Source organism: Andrena cerasifolii, chromosome 8, assembly GCF_050908995.1.
Source record: "Andrena cerasifolii isolate SP2316 chromosome 8, iyAndCera1_principal, whole genome shotgun sequence".
NCBI lineage: Eukaryota > Metazoa > Arthropoda > Insecta > Hymenoptera > Andrenidae > Andrena > Andrena cerasifolii.
The window spans coordinates 3,008,456-3,029,566 of NC_135125.1; the positions used below are offsets into that span (position 1 = coordinate 3,008,456).

At 36.9% G+C, this 21,111-nt stretch overlaps 1 protein-coding gene and 1 long non-coding RNA gene across 3 annotated transcripts in view; one reads left to right on the forward strand and one right to left on the reverse strand.

Moving 5' to 3' along the window:
• Nucleotides 1-21,111, forward strand: part of LOC143372222 (uncharacterized) — a 310,267-nt gene that overhangs the window by 97,251 nt on the left and 191,905 nt on the right. The window lies entirely within an intron of this gene.
• The window catches only part of LOC143372284 (uncharacterized), a 139,507-nt gene continuing 138,241 nt past the window's right edge, over nt 19,846-21,111 (reverse strand). The window contains exons 2-3 of the long non-coding RNA XR_013086261.1: nt 20,660-20,880; nt 19,846-20,005 (exon numbers count right to left, since the gene is read on the reverse strand). This is a non-coding gene — a long non-coding RNA (uncharacterized LOC143372284). The remainder of the gene's footprint in view (nt 20,006-20,659; nt 20,881-21,111) is intronic.

A 21,111-nucleotide genomic window follows, 5' to 3' on the forward strand; every position in this document is an offset into this window, starting at 1 on the left:
GCAAGATAAAGAGCTATTTTTTTTTTCTTCCATTCTTTCTTTAAAACTTATTTTTTAGTAAATATCAGAGCAATAAGATAACTAATGCGTCACACGAGCATATAATCCACTGCACTTCATTAACACTCGTTTCATGTCAAATGCATTATTACGTAACTACGCTTACTCGTGTTGAAACTTGTACAATTGTACGCTGTCAACTTCAGTGCGATTGGAAAGGCGTGTTAATTATAGCCAGTAGCCACCTAATAGTTACTCGTAACTCGTACGTAAGCAGGAAACACAGCTCGACGATGTTAAATTATGTTGTCACTACGGAAACGTCACATAATTGAAATGACTCAATTGAAAATATCTACAGTGGCTCGCATTAATATTCGGACACTTTTTAAAATCGCATAACTTTTTTAGAATTGGTCCAAACAACTTGAGTTTTTTTTTAGAAGCTAGAAGGATTAGTTTGCTAACTGACGCGTTTCGTCGCTTTGAAAAAAAATGTATTTGGTTGGAATAGCGAAAAGAATAGTAAAGGTCGATTTTTAAACTTTTTTTTGTGAGCTTGTAATGAAAATTGAAAAAATACCGTTTGTAGATTGCAGTAAGTTGTATACGTGCCTAAAATTTCATCAAAATCGGTTAACGTTGCTCCGAGCTACAAACGTTTAAAGATCGCAGAATAAGGTCGACAATCGCTGATTTCGGGAATTTTCGCTACACGTTCTTTTTCTACACGTTCCATAATTTGGGCAATTAAACAATGATTTAATTAAAATAATGGTGAAGATGTTCACGACAGTCCTGTTTTTCTTGTTACATTAATGGACTTCAAATTTAAAATCAATAAAGTGGTAGGGATAGGAAGGGATAGGGGGTGGGAGGTTATAAGGAGATCGCAGTTTCGATCGTCCATTTGCTTTGCTAAAAATTGATCACTCTTTGAGAATTGTGAAGTCTTTCCCTGGAAAATTTCTGTTCCTCAGTTCCAAGGATTTTAAGATGATTTCCACGTCGGAGCATGAACCAGATGTTTACAAACCTTGTAACTTTGTGAAAATATACAGAAAGCCAGAGATTTAGGTACGTAGGTATGCGTTGCGTGGAAGCTTGAATTTTATAGTAACAGAACAGGAAAATTGCTGATACAGCTGTTGGCCTTGTTAACTTACTGCTTTACGTTCAAAGAAATTAGAGTCTCTAGAGGTCAAACTCGCTCAATTACTGTTACTACAGGGTGTCCCACTAAGGAGTGGACAGCGCGATATCTCTTAAAGTATTGTCGATAAAAATATAAAAAAAATAGGGAATTGCATGGTTCGAGGGGGCCCATTTATTAGCGCGAACGAATTTTGTTTTCGATTATTATTTTAAAAGATACGATGGTCAAGTTCGGTTTTTCAAATGGAACTATTTTTTTTGAACACCTGAGTTGATAGTGCGTTCCAAGACAAATTCAATAAGCTTTAATGTATACACTTTATTTCCACTGGTTTTTAAGATATTGCGCTTGCAAAATTACTGATTTTCACTGCAAGAAAACCCTCTGGAATAGGAAGGACCGGGGTCGGTCTTACTGGCGCTACGGGTGGCATTGCCTGTTGAAACTGATACCTACCTGCCAAAGGTCTACGACAGGGTTCGCAGGCCCAAAAGCTGGACAATTCTTTTCCGTCAGAAATGCTACTTAGGTAGGTACATCTGCGGTATCGAGAAGCTATAGGAGGAGTGAAAGTTGCTAGACTAAATTTCAACCATAGGGAGCAGATTGTATCAGAACCAATCCAACTTGCATCCCTCCCAAAAGAACCGGCCATCCGAGCGTAGAAGCAAGTGCGAAATAAAAGTAACGATGCGCTTCTCGATACCGCAGATGTACCTACCTAAGTAGCATTTCTGACGGAAAAGAATTGTCCAGCCTTTGGGCCTGCCATTTCTGGCGTAGACCTTTGGCAGGTAAGTATCCATTTCAACAAGCAGTGCCACCCGTGGCGCTAGTAAGACCGCCCCCGGTTTTTGCCATTCCAGAGAGGTTTCTTGCAATGAAAATCAGTAAATTTGCAAGCGCAATATCTTAAAAACCAGTGGAAATAAAGTGTATACATTAAAGCTTATTGAATTTGTCTTGGAACGCACTATCAACTCAGGTCTTCAAAAAAAATAGTTCCATTTGAAAAACCGAACTTGACCATCGTATCTTTTAAAATAATAATCGGAAACAAAATTCGTTCGCGCTAATAAATGGGCCCCCTCGAACCATGCAATTCCCTATTTTTTTTATATTTTTATCGACAATACTTTAAGAGATATCGCGCTGTCCACTCCTTAGTGGGACACCCTGTATAGGCCCACTTATAGTTCAAAATAATATATATTTTAATCAGATGGTAATTTAGCTAATTTGAAACCTTTTGCGTATAAGAAAAGAGACTAAGAATCGACATGTCACTAATTATTGGTAGTTTGTTTTTCATAAAAATGTATTTAAATATTAGTAGTCACTTCGAAGCCAGAATTGAAGTCATAAGAGCAATTTCAAGATGGAACAATCTCTGAAAATAAAAAGTAAAAAGAATTTCGCAGGAACTAAAAAGTTAACGGATTGTTTATATAAAACCGTGAAACCATGGTATTTATTGTGTACGAACAAGATCTTAGAATGAAGAAAAAAGATTCACAAAATATTTATCCATAATTTTTTGCACATTTCTTAAAACATTTTCTCGATAGAAAAAATGCATACTGAGCGTTTACTTCATAATATATATGCATAAGTTCGGAAAGAACTAGAAGGATTATTTGAAACACAAAAAGGAAAAGAAATACTTAAAGGGGCAGACCACTGTAAAAAATCAAAAAAATCGATTTTTTTTATTTTTCACATTTTCTGAAAGATGCACGTTTCAAGAATGCTCTCTCCAAATTTTATGAAGAAATTCGTAAAATTGGCAGAGATATAGTATTTTCCGTGAAGCGGTGTCAAGCGCGCGACTGAGCCGAGCGGAACTTTGAACGCGTTTTCCTCAGAATGACATTTGACAACCGCGTTGACAGTCTACGGACAAAACTATACATCCAATTGACATGAGCAAGGGCATTTATTGTACGAAAAACCTGTTGCTATTACGTGACGATCAGTTTTTTTTTCAATTAACTCCCTGCTTCTATTGTCTTTATCAACATTCCCCCAATTTTGTACCCCGAAAACATGATTTTTTTCAGTGGTCAGCCATTTTGTAATTTTTTGCGACTTTGACTTATTTGATCGTCACGTAATAGACGTAGGCTTCTAGTTTCTAAATATTTTTGTCTTTTTCAATTCGGATTAACCATATGGCCTGGGCACTGTCAACGCGACAAGCAGGATTTTGCCGCAGTGCACATTTTGACAAAGTGTATACAACGGAAACGGATTTATGAATTTGATTGAAAAAAAATTTTCTTACCCTTCGATATGTACATTATTAACTATACTAAGCAATACATTGATTTACTTGGGTTGTTTGGTTGAAATAAATTCCCGAAAACACCCTTACATTTCGGACCGTTACAGTGGTCTGCCCCCTTAATCTATACAAACGTGGCTATCTATAGTAGTAGATTCATTAAGGAAAATAAAAAAATTTTAAAATGGTAGCCTTCTGAAAAAGATGAATCGCCCTGATTTGAATCTGACAAAGATTTCGCCCAAAAATCGGGAAAACTTCTTTAAATGAAAAAGGAACGTTAACAGACACAGCCATAAATCTACTACCACAAATAGCCATACGCATACAGATTAAGAATCGCTTTTCCTTTTTGTGTTTCAGATAACACTTGATGCGCCCATACACGTTCAGATCTGTATCGACATATGTTGCAAGTATCAGTATGGTGATACAAATCTCAACATATATTTAACTGTCTCAGTATCGAAACATTGAGACATGCATCTTGCATCTTGCTCACCCTCCTGGCTGGTGAGCAAGATGTCAGTTTCATGTAACCTGTATCGCGATCTGTATCGATACATGTATCGATATATGTTTCAACGTGTATGGGGCCCTTTACAGTACTTTCCGCCAACGCCAGGACCACTCGATTTTTTTCAACGCTCTCAGGCAGCAGTCTGTATCTGCCACGTTTTTTTTTTCACTGCCACACAAAAATTCAGAACAATAACTCAAGATACAATAAAACAGCCTGCCAAACATCAAAGTAATTTGTCGAACCGTTTTTGTACAAAAAATTCAGAAAGAATTACCCATTTTTTGGTCCAACAAGGCGCAATTCCCTCCTAAGGCAGCGAAGGCCAGTTTGAGCCATTTCGGAGCCCGGGCTCCATGATGTTTAGCATAGCCGCGCGGATGGGGAGCTCGAAAGCCAATGATAACGTGGGCGCGCAACGGATAAGGAAAACTGTAAGAGTGTAAGTGGTAACGTGCGGTGCAGACTCGTACCCGTAAGCTCACATAACTGGCCCTCTTAGGAGCTCCAGTGGCAGCGATCACTGGGGCCCTCAAGAATCCCAGTCATTCAAGCCTATCGTACGGGTATGAAGCCGCACCGCACACTACTACAGTTTTCCTTATCCGTGGCGCGCCCACGTTATTGGCTTCTGAGCTCCCCTTCCGCGCGGCTATGGTAAACCGGCTCCGCTACCGTAAGGGGTCCTCCTAGAGTAGGTCCTAGTGTGACGGCTGAAAAAAGCTTAATTTTTCCGGAATTAAAAAACAAACAAGTGTTGTACGTATCATTTTGCACGTTCGCAGCTTTATATCAGCGCTGTCCAAGGTCGCTCCCGCGGGAGCTTGGGGTTCTCCCACTCTCGTCCGCGTTGTCAGGGATACCGCGCGACGCTAACCGCGAAGACGCTAGTCCAATCAGCCCGTCATGGCAGCCTTCTTAGCGTCGCGCGGTCTCCTTGACAACGGAAGGCACGCTGTGCGAGAGAAAGATTGGTGGGGGAAGTAGGCGCGTGAGGGGCCCCTACACTGGACAGCGCTGCTTTATACTATCACCTTTTAAGACTATAATAAAGAATTTGTAAACAAAAATATCCATTCATGGCGGAATAGGAGCATCGTGAAGAGAACAATATCCTTTCGGATGCCCTAAATTCTGGAGGATCCGTGTAAAGCAAACCGCGAATAAGCCGATAAGGTGCACTAGCACTACTGACTACAGACAGTACTCAATCATCTGAAGACAATGGGAAAGGTTCAAAATTACTTTTTAACCGACCTCAAATATAAAAATATATAAAAACAAAATTTTATATCAAGCGGTTTTATTAAAAATGCACTAAAAACTAAAAAATAATTCTGTTCCTGTACTACAATTTCGATGATGTTTTTTTCACTTTAAATGAAATCGTGGAGATGCCGTATTAAATTGATTCATATGCTGTTATGAAATATCCGGCTCCACGATTTTATTTAAAGTGGAAAACACCATCAAAATTGTAGTACAAGAAAATAATTACTTTTTAGTTTTTAGTGCATTTTTAATAAAATCGTTTAACATAAATTTTTTTTATATATTTTTTTATTTTCTAGTTTTTTAGTGTTTGTGGATTTATATTTCACTTTCACATTTCATCTTTTAATGCTGTAAACAGTTTAACAGTTTGCTTAAACCATATAGTGCTAAGTAATTGTATTAATTACTTATATCACATTGTTCATGTTCACATATATCCAGTGCTGGAGGAAAATACCCTACCGGATTTCGGACTCCGATCGTAGGGAGCAGGAACGCATGCGCGCGATGACGCGGTGATGTCAAACCAATCAACGCCAAGATGGGAAACGATGGGAAACGAAACGACGCCAGCGCCAAGCCGAGCCAACTAGCCAAGTCAAGTGAGGCCGCAGCCAACCAGCGTTGACAACCGATTCCCCGGCGATGCTGGTTGGCTGCGGCCTCACTTGACTTGGCTAGTTGGCTCGGCTTGGCGCTGGCGTCGTTTCGTTTCCCATCGTTTCCCATCTTGGCGTTGATTGGTTTGACATCACCGCGTCATCGCGCGCATGCGTTCCTGCTCCCTACGATCGGAGTCCGAAATCCGGTAGGGTATTTTCCACCAACACTGCGTATATCCCCTCGTAGGTGACCTCCATTTACATATACTGTCGACCGATTTCGCTCCATGACAAGAACCGTGATAATTTGAAATCGCGATGCGACTAGCAAGCCGAACGCAGCGGCTTGTGGTTGTGGGTTATATTTATTGCCTACTGGGTAATTTTTTCACACCCTCGGTTTTTTTTCTCATAATTTTGTATTGTCATCCAAACTACGCACGCCTGTAAAGTTTCAAGACAATTGGATGGGTGGAAGTGTGTTAAAATTCAGTTTCCAGATTTGAACCAAACATAAAAAGAAACATATGTACATACAGAGGATCGAAGCTGAATAAAATCGTTTAAAAGGGAGGTGGTTACTCAATTCGATCCGTATATTTATTTATATGTATGTTCAGCGATAACTCCCGCGTAGGTGCACCAATTTCGATGATTCTTTTTATATTTCAAAGAGTATGAAGAACCGGCGGTACCATGCTGATTTTTTTATTATTATCTAGATACTCTAGAATTATCTAGAATTCCAGTTTTAAAGTATGTTCGTGCATAATTTTGTAACGTACGGACTCATTTGCGTGATTCTTTCGTTGTTATATCGAATATGTTCCCCAATTGGTACCATGATGGTTTTTTAACCGACTTAAAAAAAGAGAAGGTTATAGATTCCATCCTTATGTATTTTTTATGTATGTCCGAGGATAACTCCTCAGCACATGAACCGATCTGGATGGTCTTTTTTTTATTCGAAAGAGAGCGATGTCCCGGTGGTCCCATCCTGCACTGCATCAATATTAGCCAAATAGGTACTTTGCCAGTACTGATTAATGATACCGAATTTGAGACATCCTTATTCTCACTTTTCAAGTCGCTTATTTTGGGAATCTTTCGTTTCTAGCAAACGGCTCTTTTTTGCCAGCAGCTCCTTTTGCAGGCCTGAACATTTTTTTAAAAATAAATGTAGTTATATGACTTAATTAACTAAAAAGTAAAAAATAAAAAAAAATAAATTAAAACGGACTTCAAAAAAATGAAAATGTATATTTTTTTAATACTGAAAAACGGCACGAACTTATTGGAGAACCTGATAAATACAGAAAGGTTTAAGCGGGTATTCTACTGTGATATGCGATTTTTTTTAATTTTTCGGGAATTTTTTTATGATCTTAATTTAAGATTTTTATTACGGCCCAGGCGTGGCAGGTTAGGTGTAAGTAGAATTTTCTTCACTAGACCTGCTTACAAAACTTTAAACTTGTTTTTCTCAAGTCGGTGTTTTAGAAAATGGTTGCCACGATATTTCAAATATTTCTATTTGATCGATTGGGCCACCTTATGCACACATCTTCGCTAGTAGAATTATGCCAAAGTATTTTTGTTTTCTAATTTTTTTAATGTTATAGCCCAAAAAAAGAATTAAGAAAAATCGCAAACTTCGACACTTAATGTTCAATTTGCAGCCATTTTAAGAATTTTTGAAATTTCATTCCAAATCTGCTATCAACGATAACCATGCCTGAATAATTTAAGAATCATTTTGGTTTGTTTATTTCGGACGAACAGAACGACCATAATCATGGCAACAAATCGAGCAATTATTTTCCAGGTGGTCGGAGTTCATAAGAGACACTATAATAAGAATCTGGCCACGAAAGGGCCACTTCTGATTGGTCCGCCATTTTTCATCTATTCCCGCTGATTTTTAAATCTGTCAATTATACTAATCTTAATTGTAACACATATTTTAAAAATTATATGTTTGAAGGTTAACAAAAAAACGTTTTTTGTCATACTATTCTAATTGTTTGTAACATCTATTCATCTGAAAATGTGCATTTGGGTAGTAAAAAAAATAATGTATATATATATATATTATGTATAGTATATATATAATATATATATATTATTCATAAACACTTTCATAACATAATCTTTTTTTAAGGAGTCATTGCCACGTGTATGTGCAACTTACACGAAGTAAAATACCGCCAAAAACGTACGAGTTGTTAAGAGTGGTTAAGAGTAAAGTGGTGTATATCTCTTTCTCTCTCGTAGGATTTAGCCAAAACATGGCGGGCATCGACTCGTGGCCAGACTTATTATTAGTGTCTCTAGGAGTTCATGGGCTGTGGCGCCATCTATATTTCATATTTCGAACCAAAAATTTTTTATTCATAGTTTAAGATATAATAAATACAGTAAAAGGGTCAGCATAAAAATCTTTTATTAAGTCCATTAAAAAAATCCTGAAGAAAGTTTAAAAAAATCGCTTGTCTCAGTAGAAGCCCCCCTTAAGGTAAGAAATGAAACGCATCCATTCAGTAAGCAGGGGAACAGAGCTATTGAGCTGCTATTCTTCAAGTGTGATGACAAAATGAGGCTTCCGTAGTCTCATCGTGGACAAGTAGTCGTACATGCCATCTCCTTGGTGACAGAATTCCTAGGCTGTGTATGTATAATGCTTTAATAGAGGTATACAACGAAACGCGTTGCGACTCGAGTTTTCGTGACAATACCTACTTACTCCATTGCTTACCTTCCTGGAAGAAAGCGAAAGTCAGCCATTGCAACTGGCTAAACGTTTTGCTGACTTCGTCTATACTTTCAGCTCAAATAGAGGGGATGGTACAGATAGGAGTACGAGGTTGTACGTGGAATCCTCGTTTTACGTACCATACAAGATTCACTAAACGACGTCCGGTGGAAAGTGAAGTTGGAGACCCTCTAAAGTGCTCTGGAAACACAGCGATACTAGCCTAAGCGGTTCTCCTTCCACTTAAAAAATGTTTTACCTTGCTCGTTCTTTTCCTTCTCGCTAAAAAACCCAGGCCTTTTCTCAAATTGCGCTTGCATATCCTATGGATGATGTAGTAGTAGGTACATATTTAGAAACATACCTACCTCGTCTGGCATACTCCTTGTATTAACTAACCCCTTGCCCTACGATTTAAATTCCGACAACCGGCGCATAATCAACACCAGAGGTTCACTCAGAATTTTCATTTTGAAGACATTTTTAGGGGTATTCTTCCAATGCGGCTAAGAATAACACGTAACTGAGATAAAAAGACTTCGGCGAAAATTATCCACGAACATGTCCCGTGTTGTTTACGTTGAGCCCTATCTACGAACCACGAGCCAGACACGTGTTGTTTACGTTTGACCCGATCAACGTACCACAGCTCTCACCCGTCATTTTCATGTTTGGTCCGATCGATATACCACGGGTCTCACACGATATTGTAGGCGAAGAGGTTAAATAAATTCTATTACTCATTAAATTTGTTCAAATATAATTTTTTAAGAACTATACTGCGATCACCCAAAATTACCTACAGTGAGCCACAAACGTATTCGGTCGCTCACTATTAAAACTGCAAACAATACAAATCTACATGTTAGACTTAAGTTCTAAAAGTAATGTTGTAAGTACTATAAGACACAAGTATCCAGATTATATATACCAAATTTGAAATGAATCGGATAATATTTGTATAAGTTATGAAACATTTATTGCAAAGATGTACTGAAACAGGGTCACAAAAGTATTAAAACGACATTAATTGTACGCACCTTATTTTAGTTTTATATTTTTTTAGGACACCTTTGGCTCCAATTTCGCTTTTCGGACGTTGTCACATACTGTGCACTAGTTTTTTCAGTTATTTTAGATTCGACAGAATTCCATACTTCTAAAATCTTTTGTTTTAGTACCTACGACTTTCGAAGTTATGTCGTACTTTTTTAATCCCCTGCCGATTTCCGTCCACAAATATTCGAGGAGATTAATTTTGAGATTTTATGGGTTTGTAGGTAACCCATGTGGTGTATTACCTATACAATAATCATTCTTAAACAATTTGGCCGCATACTTGCGGTCATTGTTTTGCAGTAAATAAAAAATTTCCAATGACCCCAATTTGGTTGCACTTTCTTCTAAATTGTTTTTTAAATTATTTAAAAATGTATGTTTATCGAAAATGCCATCTATAAAAACGAGATTTCCTGTGCCGTTTGCAACCATACACCCCCGCAACATCACGGAACCAGCGCAGTACTTTACAGTAGGACGTACATTTTTAGTATTCATTTCGGTGTTGGGTTTTCTCTAGACATAACGACCTTCACCCAAACCAAATATATTTTTAATACATTTTTAATATATTTTTAATATATTTTTAACATATTTTTAACATAATTCTAATATATTTTAATATATTTTTAATGTATTTTTAATATATTTTTAATATACTTTTAATATATTTTTAATATATTTTTAACATATTTTTAACATAATTCTAATATATTTTAATATATTTTTAATGTATGTTTAATGTATTTTTAATGTATTTTTAATGTATTTTTAATGTATTTTTAATGTATTTTTAATGTATTTTTAATGTATTTTTAATATATTTCTAATATATTTCTAATATATTTTTAAAATACTTTTAATATATTTTTAATATATTTTTAGTATATTTTTAATGTATTTTTAATATATTTTTAAAATACTTTTAATATATTTTTAATATATTTTTAATACATTTTTAATATACTTAGTTTGGATGGAAGGCGTTATGTTTGGAAAAAAACCTACTCAGAAATAAATACTAAAAATGTACGTCCTACTGTAAAGTACTGCACTGGTTCCGTAATGTTGTGGGGGTGTATGGTTGCAAAAGGCACTGGAAATCTCGTTTTTATAGACGGCATTTTAGATAAATATACATTTTTAAATATTTTAATAAACAATTTAGAAGAAAGTGCAACCAAATTGGGGTTATTGGAAAAATTTCATTTCCTGCAAGACAATGACCGCAAGTATGCGGCCAAATTGTTTAAGAATGATTATTGTATAGGTAATACACCACATGGGTTACCTACAGCCCCATAAAATCTCGAAATTAATCTTGTCGAATATTTGTGGACGGAAATCGACAGGGGATTAAAAAACTACGACATAACTTCGAAAGACGTAGGTACTAAAACAAAAGATTTTAGAAGTATGGAATTCTGTCGAATCTAAAATAACTGAAAAACTAGTGCACAGCATGCGACAACGTCCGAAAAGCGAAATTGGAGCCAAAGCTAGGCTAAAAAAATATAAAACTAAAATAAAGTGCGTATAAGTGATGTCGTTCGAATACTTTTCTGACCCTGTTTCAGTACATCTTTGCAATAAATTACAACATTACTTTTAGAACTTAAGCCTAACATGTATATTTTTATTGTTTATTGTTTTAATAGCTTTATAGGAAATGTTTAAAAAAACACGGATAGATTTGAGAAAGAACTCATAATTTCGTGTACCATAGATAACCTTCACGTTTTAGAAACTACATATTTGCAGAAATTTTCATGCAGGATGTCTTACATTCACAGTGTAAGCACTGTAAGCTTTCGACGCGCAGCATTCATCGACAGAAGCAGAAAAAATCTAGTATGCATTCAAATAATTTCTATAAACTATAATATTATAATACAGGACAGTTTTCTTATACTTTTTGCAACAATAAGAAAGAAAAACTCTCTACATATACTCTCTTATTAACAATAAGAAAGAAAAACTCTCTATATGGTTTGTGGACATTTAGGTATGCGGTCCGCACCAGCAAAAGCAACTACCGCCCAGTTTCTAATTACTCAGTTGATGAAGTTAAGGGTATGATTAAAAATAATTTTCCTTATGGATATCTAAAACGTCTTGAACTATTTGTAATCGTGTTACTTAGTCGACGTTGAAACCAGGTTTCTGTAATAACGCGAGCACATTTCTCATGGGTATTGGTACGTTTAAGACTCCATCCCTGAACTTTGTTCCCTTTGGCCTGTAAATCGTAAGAACACTATAAGGTATAAAATCTAAACGGGAGTATCACCAGCTGGATCGTCAAGAAATACGATCGTGAAGGTTTACACTAGACATAAACTCGAAAGCTCCAAGTAATACGAATATAAATTGTTCCGCGAGGCGTTACTCCCTCCGATATTGTGTTTCCTTTCACCGAACTAGTGAGCAATTTTTCACATTTTTTCTTCCAATTGCATTCATTCTGATGCAGGACAGAGCAATTTATATTGTCGCTTATAAAATTGATAAATTATTAGTTTAATAAATCAAGGCAACTCTGTAAAAAGAAAAAAGAACTTCCATTGCTGGTAGTTTATTGTTCAGAAGTTAATATAAACCGTCAAATTAATTTAAGGCGTAAATATATACAACAATCACGAAGTACAGAGGAAATCATAAAACAGGCAGGTTAATGTTGACGCAACGAAATTAAACACGACAAGTATCGATTTCTCGCTGCAAATGTGGAGCAGTAGAAATCTCAATGTTGAAAGTTCACTGAACACGGTGTGAAGCATCTGTACGAGTTATCAGAAGGAAATCGTCGTATATTCCAAGTGAAAATGGCTTTATTACTATAAAAACATTGTAAGTACAGATTCGTCCATCAAGCCGTCTTCTCGCCGTTATTTGACGTAAAAAATCCCTTTCACTGAAATTACGACTTATTTACTGTCATATGCGTCGCTCCTTTCGCTTGACCACTCATAAAAATAAGATACAGTTAATGTGTACAGTAAAGCTTTCATTCTCAATGAACTTTCGAGAATTTTGTTATACAAGTGTAGCGTGCATATTGTGCAAAATGGACACTACCTATAGATTTTTCGTTTTGAATAGACGGTATTCGTGAAGCGGACGGCGAAGACGAGTCGCTCCCGCTGTGATGTTACGTGGTAGAGAAAACACGAGTGTTTTCCAAGTAACGATGCAATTGTTTTATTAGAGGATAGGCTCTTGTATTGAATTTTTGTTTTTCCTGTGTTTTTGCACAGGATGGCGTTTCAAGCATTTGGCTTATATTGCCCAACGAACATTTTAGTCATTCCATTTTTTTTCCCTCCTCTCTCCTTCGGGGTCCCAGCAGCAGCAGCGCACCGGGAGAAAGGTGGTCACCCATTTTTCCCCAGTACACCGCCCCGCGATGCTTAACTTTGGTGACCTAACGAGAACCGGTGTACAGTATTGTCTCGTTAGGGCGGGCGCACACGAGCGACTTTTTGTCGGACAACTGTTTCGTCTTTGTCGCTCTCCAGTTGCTTCGGTTTTTGAGAGCGCGCACAGGTTGGCAACTGTTTCCTGAAAACCAATTCATTTTCACGTGTTTTTGTAGTACATTCTTCGATAAATGCACGTGAACATTGTTTGGTATATGTATAATGGATTTTTTGGAGACTGCAGTGGTTTCTGCTCTTATCATTCGGCACAGGAAAAATCAACGGAAAAGGAAATATTGGGTTCACCCGCTGATATCTGAAAGATCAAATAAAGGGAAATTTACTTTGACGTTTGTTTCACATTTAAGGGGTTATGCCTAGTCAGGCGGTCGAAAAGAGGCGAATATTTGTGAATTTTTTTTGAAAAAGCGGAAGCGTATATTTTTACAGAACTTTTTCCGCTTAAAAGAGCAACATTTAAAGAACATTTGGTAATTTTTTCATAGAAAAATATTTACGTTTATAATAAAATAACAAGCGACATCCAAGAAGCATTTTTAAAAATTTGATTTTGCGGTGAGCATTGCCATTCGGAACCAGATTATCTAAAATCAAAAAACAAAAAAGATTTCGTTAGTATATTAATGTATCCTCAGGTTGACAGAGAGAATTTTCCGAAATATTAATTTAAAACAAAATGGCGGCTATTTAAATTTGAAATCCTGATTTTTTTGCGTGATTTTTGTACGAGAAAATCAGGATTTCAAATTAAAATAGCCGCCATTTTGTTTTAACTTAATATTTCGGAAAATTCTCTCCGTCAACCTGAGGATACATTAATATACTAAGGAAACTTTTTTTGTTTTTTGATTTTAGATAATCTGGTTACGAATGGCAGTGCTCACCGCGAAAGCAAATTTTTAAAAATGCTTCTTGGATGTCGCTTGTTATTTTATTATAAACGTAAATATTTTTCTACGAAAAAATTACCAAATGTTCTTTAAATGTTGCTCTTTTAAACGCAAAAAGTTTTGTAAAATTATACGCTTCCGCTTCTTCAAAAAAAAATCACAAATATTCGCCTCTTTTCGGCCGCCTGACTAGGTATATCCCCTTAAACACACTTCTTCCCATAGTTTGCTTTTCAAATTAGCATCTGAATAATCTTTTAAAGTTTTATTGAACAATGCTGGCCTCTTTTCTACTTCATTTATTAATAATTCACTGTCGATGTCTTCATCCCTTACAACAGCCATTTCGTTACAATTTTTTTTATAAGAACATATGTACGAGACGATTGATTGATTACGACGTCTCGTCCGGCCGTCACTGAAAAATAATGTGACGGCAACTATAATGTCGTCCGTGTGCGCACGTAGGTACCAAACTATGGGAGGCGAGACAGGACAGAGACAGTTGCGTCGCCCTTCTGTCGGCTACCAGAGCAACTGAAAAGTCGCGTCGCTGTTGCGAAACAGTTGCCCGACAAAAAGTCGCTCGTGTGCGCCCGCCCTTACGAGCTCGGTTTGGTGTACACGATACGGACTTTTCGCTATCCCCACCACTTCTGTCTCACTCTTGTCGGGCGATGGCGACAGCGAGATGGAACGAGAGCGTGCGAGAGGTACTGAAAGCGAGCGAGGACGGTACGAGACAGACGACGTGTTGATGTTTTTTTAAGGACACTCCGTCCTTTGCGTGCGCGGCGAGCGTGCGCGATGGTCGTAAGCGCTTACGGTGAGCCGGGCCTGCGTCAAGATTTTGCAAAGCGGTCTTCGCCGTCCGCTTCACGAATACCGTCTATTCAAAACGAAAAATCTATAGGTATTGTCCATTTTGCCCTAAGGCTCTGTTCACGAAATGGGCTCAACGCCGGTCCCGACCAGCGAGCCGTTAACGAGACAATACTGTATTCATCACAGCTACGGCCGCTGGTAGAGGATAGCCTTTTGATACACGAATGAAATTCGTGCTTAAGATAATGCGTCTATGGCTGTGGTTCGTACTGGAGTCTCTGGCGTCGGTGGAGCACCAGGGGTTTTATACCTCTTGAGGGCACGACGCTATCCTGTCCGTTTTTGGCGGGAAGGTCTGGGTTAGGTTTGGCAATTCGTAGAAATGTAAATAGTGTAGAAAATATATATAAAGAGTTATGGGCCACGTTATACCACATGAGTTTGAGCGACGAATGTCCGCAGCATCGTTTCTGCCCGGAAGGAGTAAACTCTTGGTGCCTTTGGCAAAAGGCAAAAGCTGCAGGGGCATTAGACACTTACAAACATAAAACTCCACATCCATTTGAGGTATTTAATGCTATCACGCCAATTTATACTGTCTTAAGTGACAAGCAGCTTTTAGACAAATGTTTAGGTGTGTTCACACAAAATAGTAACGAAAGTTTTAATAATCTCGTGTGGAGAATCGCCCCGAAGACCACTTCAAGTGGCACCACAACCATTGTGCAAATTGCTGCTTATTTAGCCGTAATTATTTTTAATGAAGGCTATAAAGGAAGATTGAAAGCTTCAAATAAAAATTGGACCGATAGCCGAGCAATATGCGGAGAACGAAGGTACGCGCTGTATTGCCGTTGCCGAACTTGAGGCATACGAGGCGACGCGTGAGGGAAGAATTGCAAGAAAGAAGTCGAGAATAATGATGGCGGAAGATGCTGATACTGAAGCAGGTCCCTCATATGGCCCAGGAATAGATGCGCTATGGTTAGCTTACAAATTCCATTTCTACTGCATAAATAGTAGTAGTACGCGTTTATTTCGTATGCCTTTCGGCCTTTGAAAGGGGGTGTACATTTATTTTTTACAATATTATATTATATTTCTATTTCTTCTTTTCTTGTTCTTTTTCGCGCAACGTGTCAAGGCCATCCCCCTACTGCATAAATAATTACAAGTCAAACTTTAAACGCGATTTTCTCGAAACGATATTTTTCTAACTGATCGAATCAATAACTCTGTCAATTTTTATCCGATCGACTTGAAATTTTGACAGGATTTTTAAAACAAGATTATCGTCAGTTGTGCGCACCGATTTTTTTATCGAAAACATATTTTTTTTAATAAGCTCGAAAAACTTTTTTGCGGATTTTTAAAACTTTTTATTCTAAAGCGCGCCATTTTTACAAAAAAAATTTTTTAAAATCGGTACGTACAACGGAAACTACACTCATATAGATTATATTAAAAAACAAAAATTTGATTTTAAAGTTGCCGTTCCAAAGATACCCTTTCGATCAGCGACCTATGTTTTCTTGTGAGGGTCTAGAAGATTAACTGTATATGAAAATCTATGCATGTTTTTCTATTCATTTTTTTCTTACAGAAAAAAATAATGTCTTAATTGTACTAAAGATAGGTAATAACAATTTTATATGAGAACTGTAAGTTATTTCTAAAAAAAATCTTAGAAAAAGGCTCATTTTACCGGCCGTCACAGTGGTGTTCTCCCTTCAGGTCTGCGCACACTTGTCAATTCCGTATCAGTACCGTTCCGGAGTAAGTACCAGTGGTAAGAAGTACCTACTGACACGCGTTGCGACTCGAGTTTTCGTGACAATACCTACTTACTCCATTGCTTACCTTCCTCGAAGAAAGCGAAAGTCAGCCATTGCAACAAGCTAAACGTTTTGCTGAATTCGTCTATACGAACTGATATGTGTGCGCAGACCTTTATCCTACTTTCCGCAAGGAGCTCCCCTTGCAACTTTTTTCCAGAACAACTTACGACTGGCAAAAAAGTTCTCGTGATTCGCTTTGTCGTCCGTTTTCTGAACATAGCATCCGCCGGTTCACAATAATTACATGCAATTGTCTCTGCATGTCTATGTCGATTTAAAATAAATAGTTACACTCTTCTCATTACTTTACGACCTCCTTTGTTGTTATAGAAATAACATTTTACAGTTATACGTTTAAGCATTTTGATTTATAAATTTGCATTAAATATCGGATAACGAATGGGTAAAAAGTGATAAGCCTTCAATTCGTGTTCCAGAAAGAAAACAATGACTCTTGTTCATGAAATTCCTGTCTCTACTATGCAAATTTTTCAAAATCGTATTGCCGCTTTATATGACAAAATTCGAAATATTCTAGGAACTTTTTAATGTGTTCGATAGTATATGAGATATCAATGTATTAAATCAATTCCTGCAAATTCTTATGAACTAAACTTGTAAACAGTATTTATGTCTCTATAAAAAAAATTACGGACTCATGTTTGTATGTATAATTTTTTTTCATTCTTAAGCTCAGCAGAATATGTTCCTAAAGGCTATCTATTTCAGTTGCCTCTGTATACTATGGAGGTCCTTAGCTATAGGGGAGAGTAGGACAAAGCGGAACGAGTGGGTAAAACGGAACATCAATGTTTTTCTTAGATAAGAGCTGCAAATGAGTTGGTGTCACGTGACATGGGACCAAACGGTCCTCACAGCATTTCGTGACAGATCATAGACCCGTGTACACGTTACTTTTCGCTTCACAATGTTGGAAAAATTTCCGGTATCGTAGTTTCAATATTGTGTTGCAGTTTCGACCACTTTTCGTTACTTGGATTTTTAAAAATTCTATAGTCCTTATGCTACATTTTGACGGTTTACCTAGTTCTTTATCTCACGCTGAAGTGTAAATATTAAATGTTTACTAAATTACCGCATATGGGGCAAAGCGGAGCACTTTTGCGTGGGGTAAAACGGAACACCTACTATGTATGGGGAAGAATGGAAACGTCTCTTAGTACGTGTTTATTTCTTCTTTTAATTAATAAATGATTTTATTCAGCTTCGATCCTCTGGTTGGATCCTTTGGTTGGTTCAAATCTGAAAACTCAATTTTAACCCACTTCCGCCAATCCAATTGTGTTGAAAGATTTACCCATCGTCAATAAATATAACCCATAACCACAAATCCAACCGACTTGAAATCAGCCTATAACCTCAAATCAAATCAATTCAATCGACATGATATCAGCATATAACCACAAATCAAAACTTAGACACTAAAATGTAAATAATAAAAAATATACAAAAAAAAATTTAAGTCAAAGGATTTTATTTAAAATGGACTAAAAATTAAAAAATAATTCTTTCTTGTACTACAATTTCGATGGTGTTTTTTTTCACTTTAAATAAAATCGTGGAGCAGGATATGTCATAATAGAATATGAATCAATTTAATACAGTCGCAAGCGACGAAATGAATTTGTTGTAACATATCCTGCTCCACGATTTTATTTAAAGTGAAAAAACACCGTCGAAATTGTAGTACCAGAAAATAATTATTTTTTAGTTTTCAGTGCATTTTAAATAAAATCCTTCAACTAAAATTTTTTTTTTATTTTTTTAGATTGCAGATTAAAATTTTAATTACTATTCTTGTTTCCAAGAAAATTGATCGTGTATAGAAAATTATGATGTATGAGATACATATTTCATACGATCAAACTGTTAGTTTAAATTATAATAAATAATATAATCATTTAATGCAGATACGTTCTCCATACACGTGTTAATATTCATGTAAAAATCCATATGTATTTGATTATTTTCAATAATTTTTATGTTATCTGGAAGAATATTTTTTCTTATGTGTATAATATATATTTTTGTTATATTTTATCTGTAATAATTATACCTAAAACATATATTTATAGTTTCTTACATAAATGAATACTTTTTAAATCATTAAAATAACAATTTTGTACGTTTACATGTTTTTCAAATGGGTCTTTCGCTTTACCACTCGAGCGAGGCGAAGATTTCAATACCTCCGGTAAATCTCATTTTCCTTTGTTGCCAAATATTTCTCTTAACAAAGTCTTTGATTTTCTTATAGTCTAAGATCCACTTAAGACTCCAGTTGAAGTCCCGCGTCTCTTTTTCCTTCCGATTTTATGTTATCACCCCCCAAAGTTAAGTGTTCCATTTTATCCTACTCTCCCCTACATGACGAAACAATTTTTAGTCGCATCCCCTAAAATGGTTCCAGTCTGTGAAAAATAAGATATGTAAAATATGTGCTCGAATGAATAACGAAAAAACGAACCCCATGTATCCTAAAGTTTAACAACGTCAAAGCGTGACTCCGCCACTACTCAAAGTTCTCTATAGTCGAATTAACGATAGAAGGCACCTGGGCGGCCCGTAGGCCGGCGCGCGTGGCTCGGGAGAGACCCAATGCCTGCTCCGTACTTCGTGCGACGTTGCCACGTTGTGTAGCAGATCGGACGTCTCTTTCTATCTTCAATTGCAACTGTGTCTCTCTCACTCGCTCGATAAAACAGATTCCTTCATCTACGAGTCACTCCACGCCAAATCGATCACATTTTTAGAGACTTTGATCAGAATGCAATATGTATTTTGTGAATCGCGTGAAATTATGGAAAGGTTTGAGTCATGGTTTAACAGGTTTTGAACTTGGTTACAAAATATAGAGTTAATGAAATTCTTCATCGGTTAATAACAGCTCATGCTGACGTTAATTTTCAAAATTCCATTCTCGAAAGCAGAATATTTCGTACGTGAAATTTGCAAAATAAAACTTTGGTTATAATTTTCAAAATTACAAAATTAATTTTTCAATATGAAAAAAGAGTAGTAAAATAGCCCGCACTTTCTAGATTAAAATAAAAAAAGAATGAATTCAATACGGTAAAGAATTTCCGAGATAAAAATTCACAAGTATTATAAATAAATATCAATTAACAAATTCAAAACCAGCAAAGATGAATGAAATCCCTTCCTATATAATATTTCAGTTTGAACAAAATCCCTGACATCGAGTGCAAAAAGTGATCGATTTGCCGTGGAATGACGCTAAATAGAATAAGAATCTTATTAGCCTGTATTCCTCGACTTGTCCGCTATTCATTGTGTATGCCGCGTGCCGCAATAGCCAATGAGATTCGACACTCTGTCAAATCTCTATGGCAGGGGTGCACACTAAGTCTGCCCTAGGGCAGTCGGTGAGCCCTCGAGCTCGACCGTGGTATGCTCACCCCCACTCCTCGGTATAATGTCTCGTGGTGGGGAACTCTATGACTGCAAAGGCCGTATGCCTGTTACAACTACAAGCATACTCGCGATAGATATACAAGACCAAACGAAAACGTACAGAATTTTATATTATATTCAGAAAGTTAATTTTAACAAATTCGCATACGTAAATTTGAGTATTTGCATTTGAAGATATTTAATAACATATATGTGATATATACATATACAGTGGGCCACAAAAGTATTCGGATACTTATAAAGTTGGTCCAATATTAGATCTATACGTGAATATACATATATTTCTATGTATAATTTGTTAATATTTATTAATCGTGGAATCATTTTTCTTCAATTTGAAACCTTGAGTACAGAGATTGGAATTATAATACTCAATACATTTCTTTTAAAAATTCCCCAAAGTTTGCCTTACTTTCGGTGCGTCAAACTCTGGAAACCCCTGCGGCAGCCTGTGACGCTCCGCTCCCACTACTCCAACCGCTCCCCACTCCGTTGGCGGACTCGTTTGTTCTTGAACGAGCTCGAATGTGCGCTCGCGCCCGGAATTGGGGGTCCTGTGCACCCCTGCTCTATGGGAAGGACGTTGGGTTCGCTCTCTGGAAGAGGATAGCAATATGCACCCGACAAGGACAACGATTACTCTAGGCCCACAGCTAAGTAGTCGAAAGTCATTGGCCAAGGCGTAGGGAGCCGCGTAGGGGAAGCACCAATCGCGAGCCTGGAGTAGCGGCAACGTCGCAAATTCTGGCCCCGGTCCCAAGGTGCCTTCTTTCGTTAATTCGACTATAGTAAAGTTACCCAGCTGTCCAGCTGACATTTTTTTCTTGGATTTGTTGGTGTTTAGTACATCTTTCAGTAGATACTTTCAGAGTCTTTCGAATTGCGTCCGGTTACAAAAGTCCCTGCACTTATTATTTCCGAAATTAATTGACCACATTGGGCCTTCCTGTATTCACTCTACTTCAGGCTTGAATGGAGTAAAATTCACAAGGAGAAAAATTGAAAAGTGAAGGA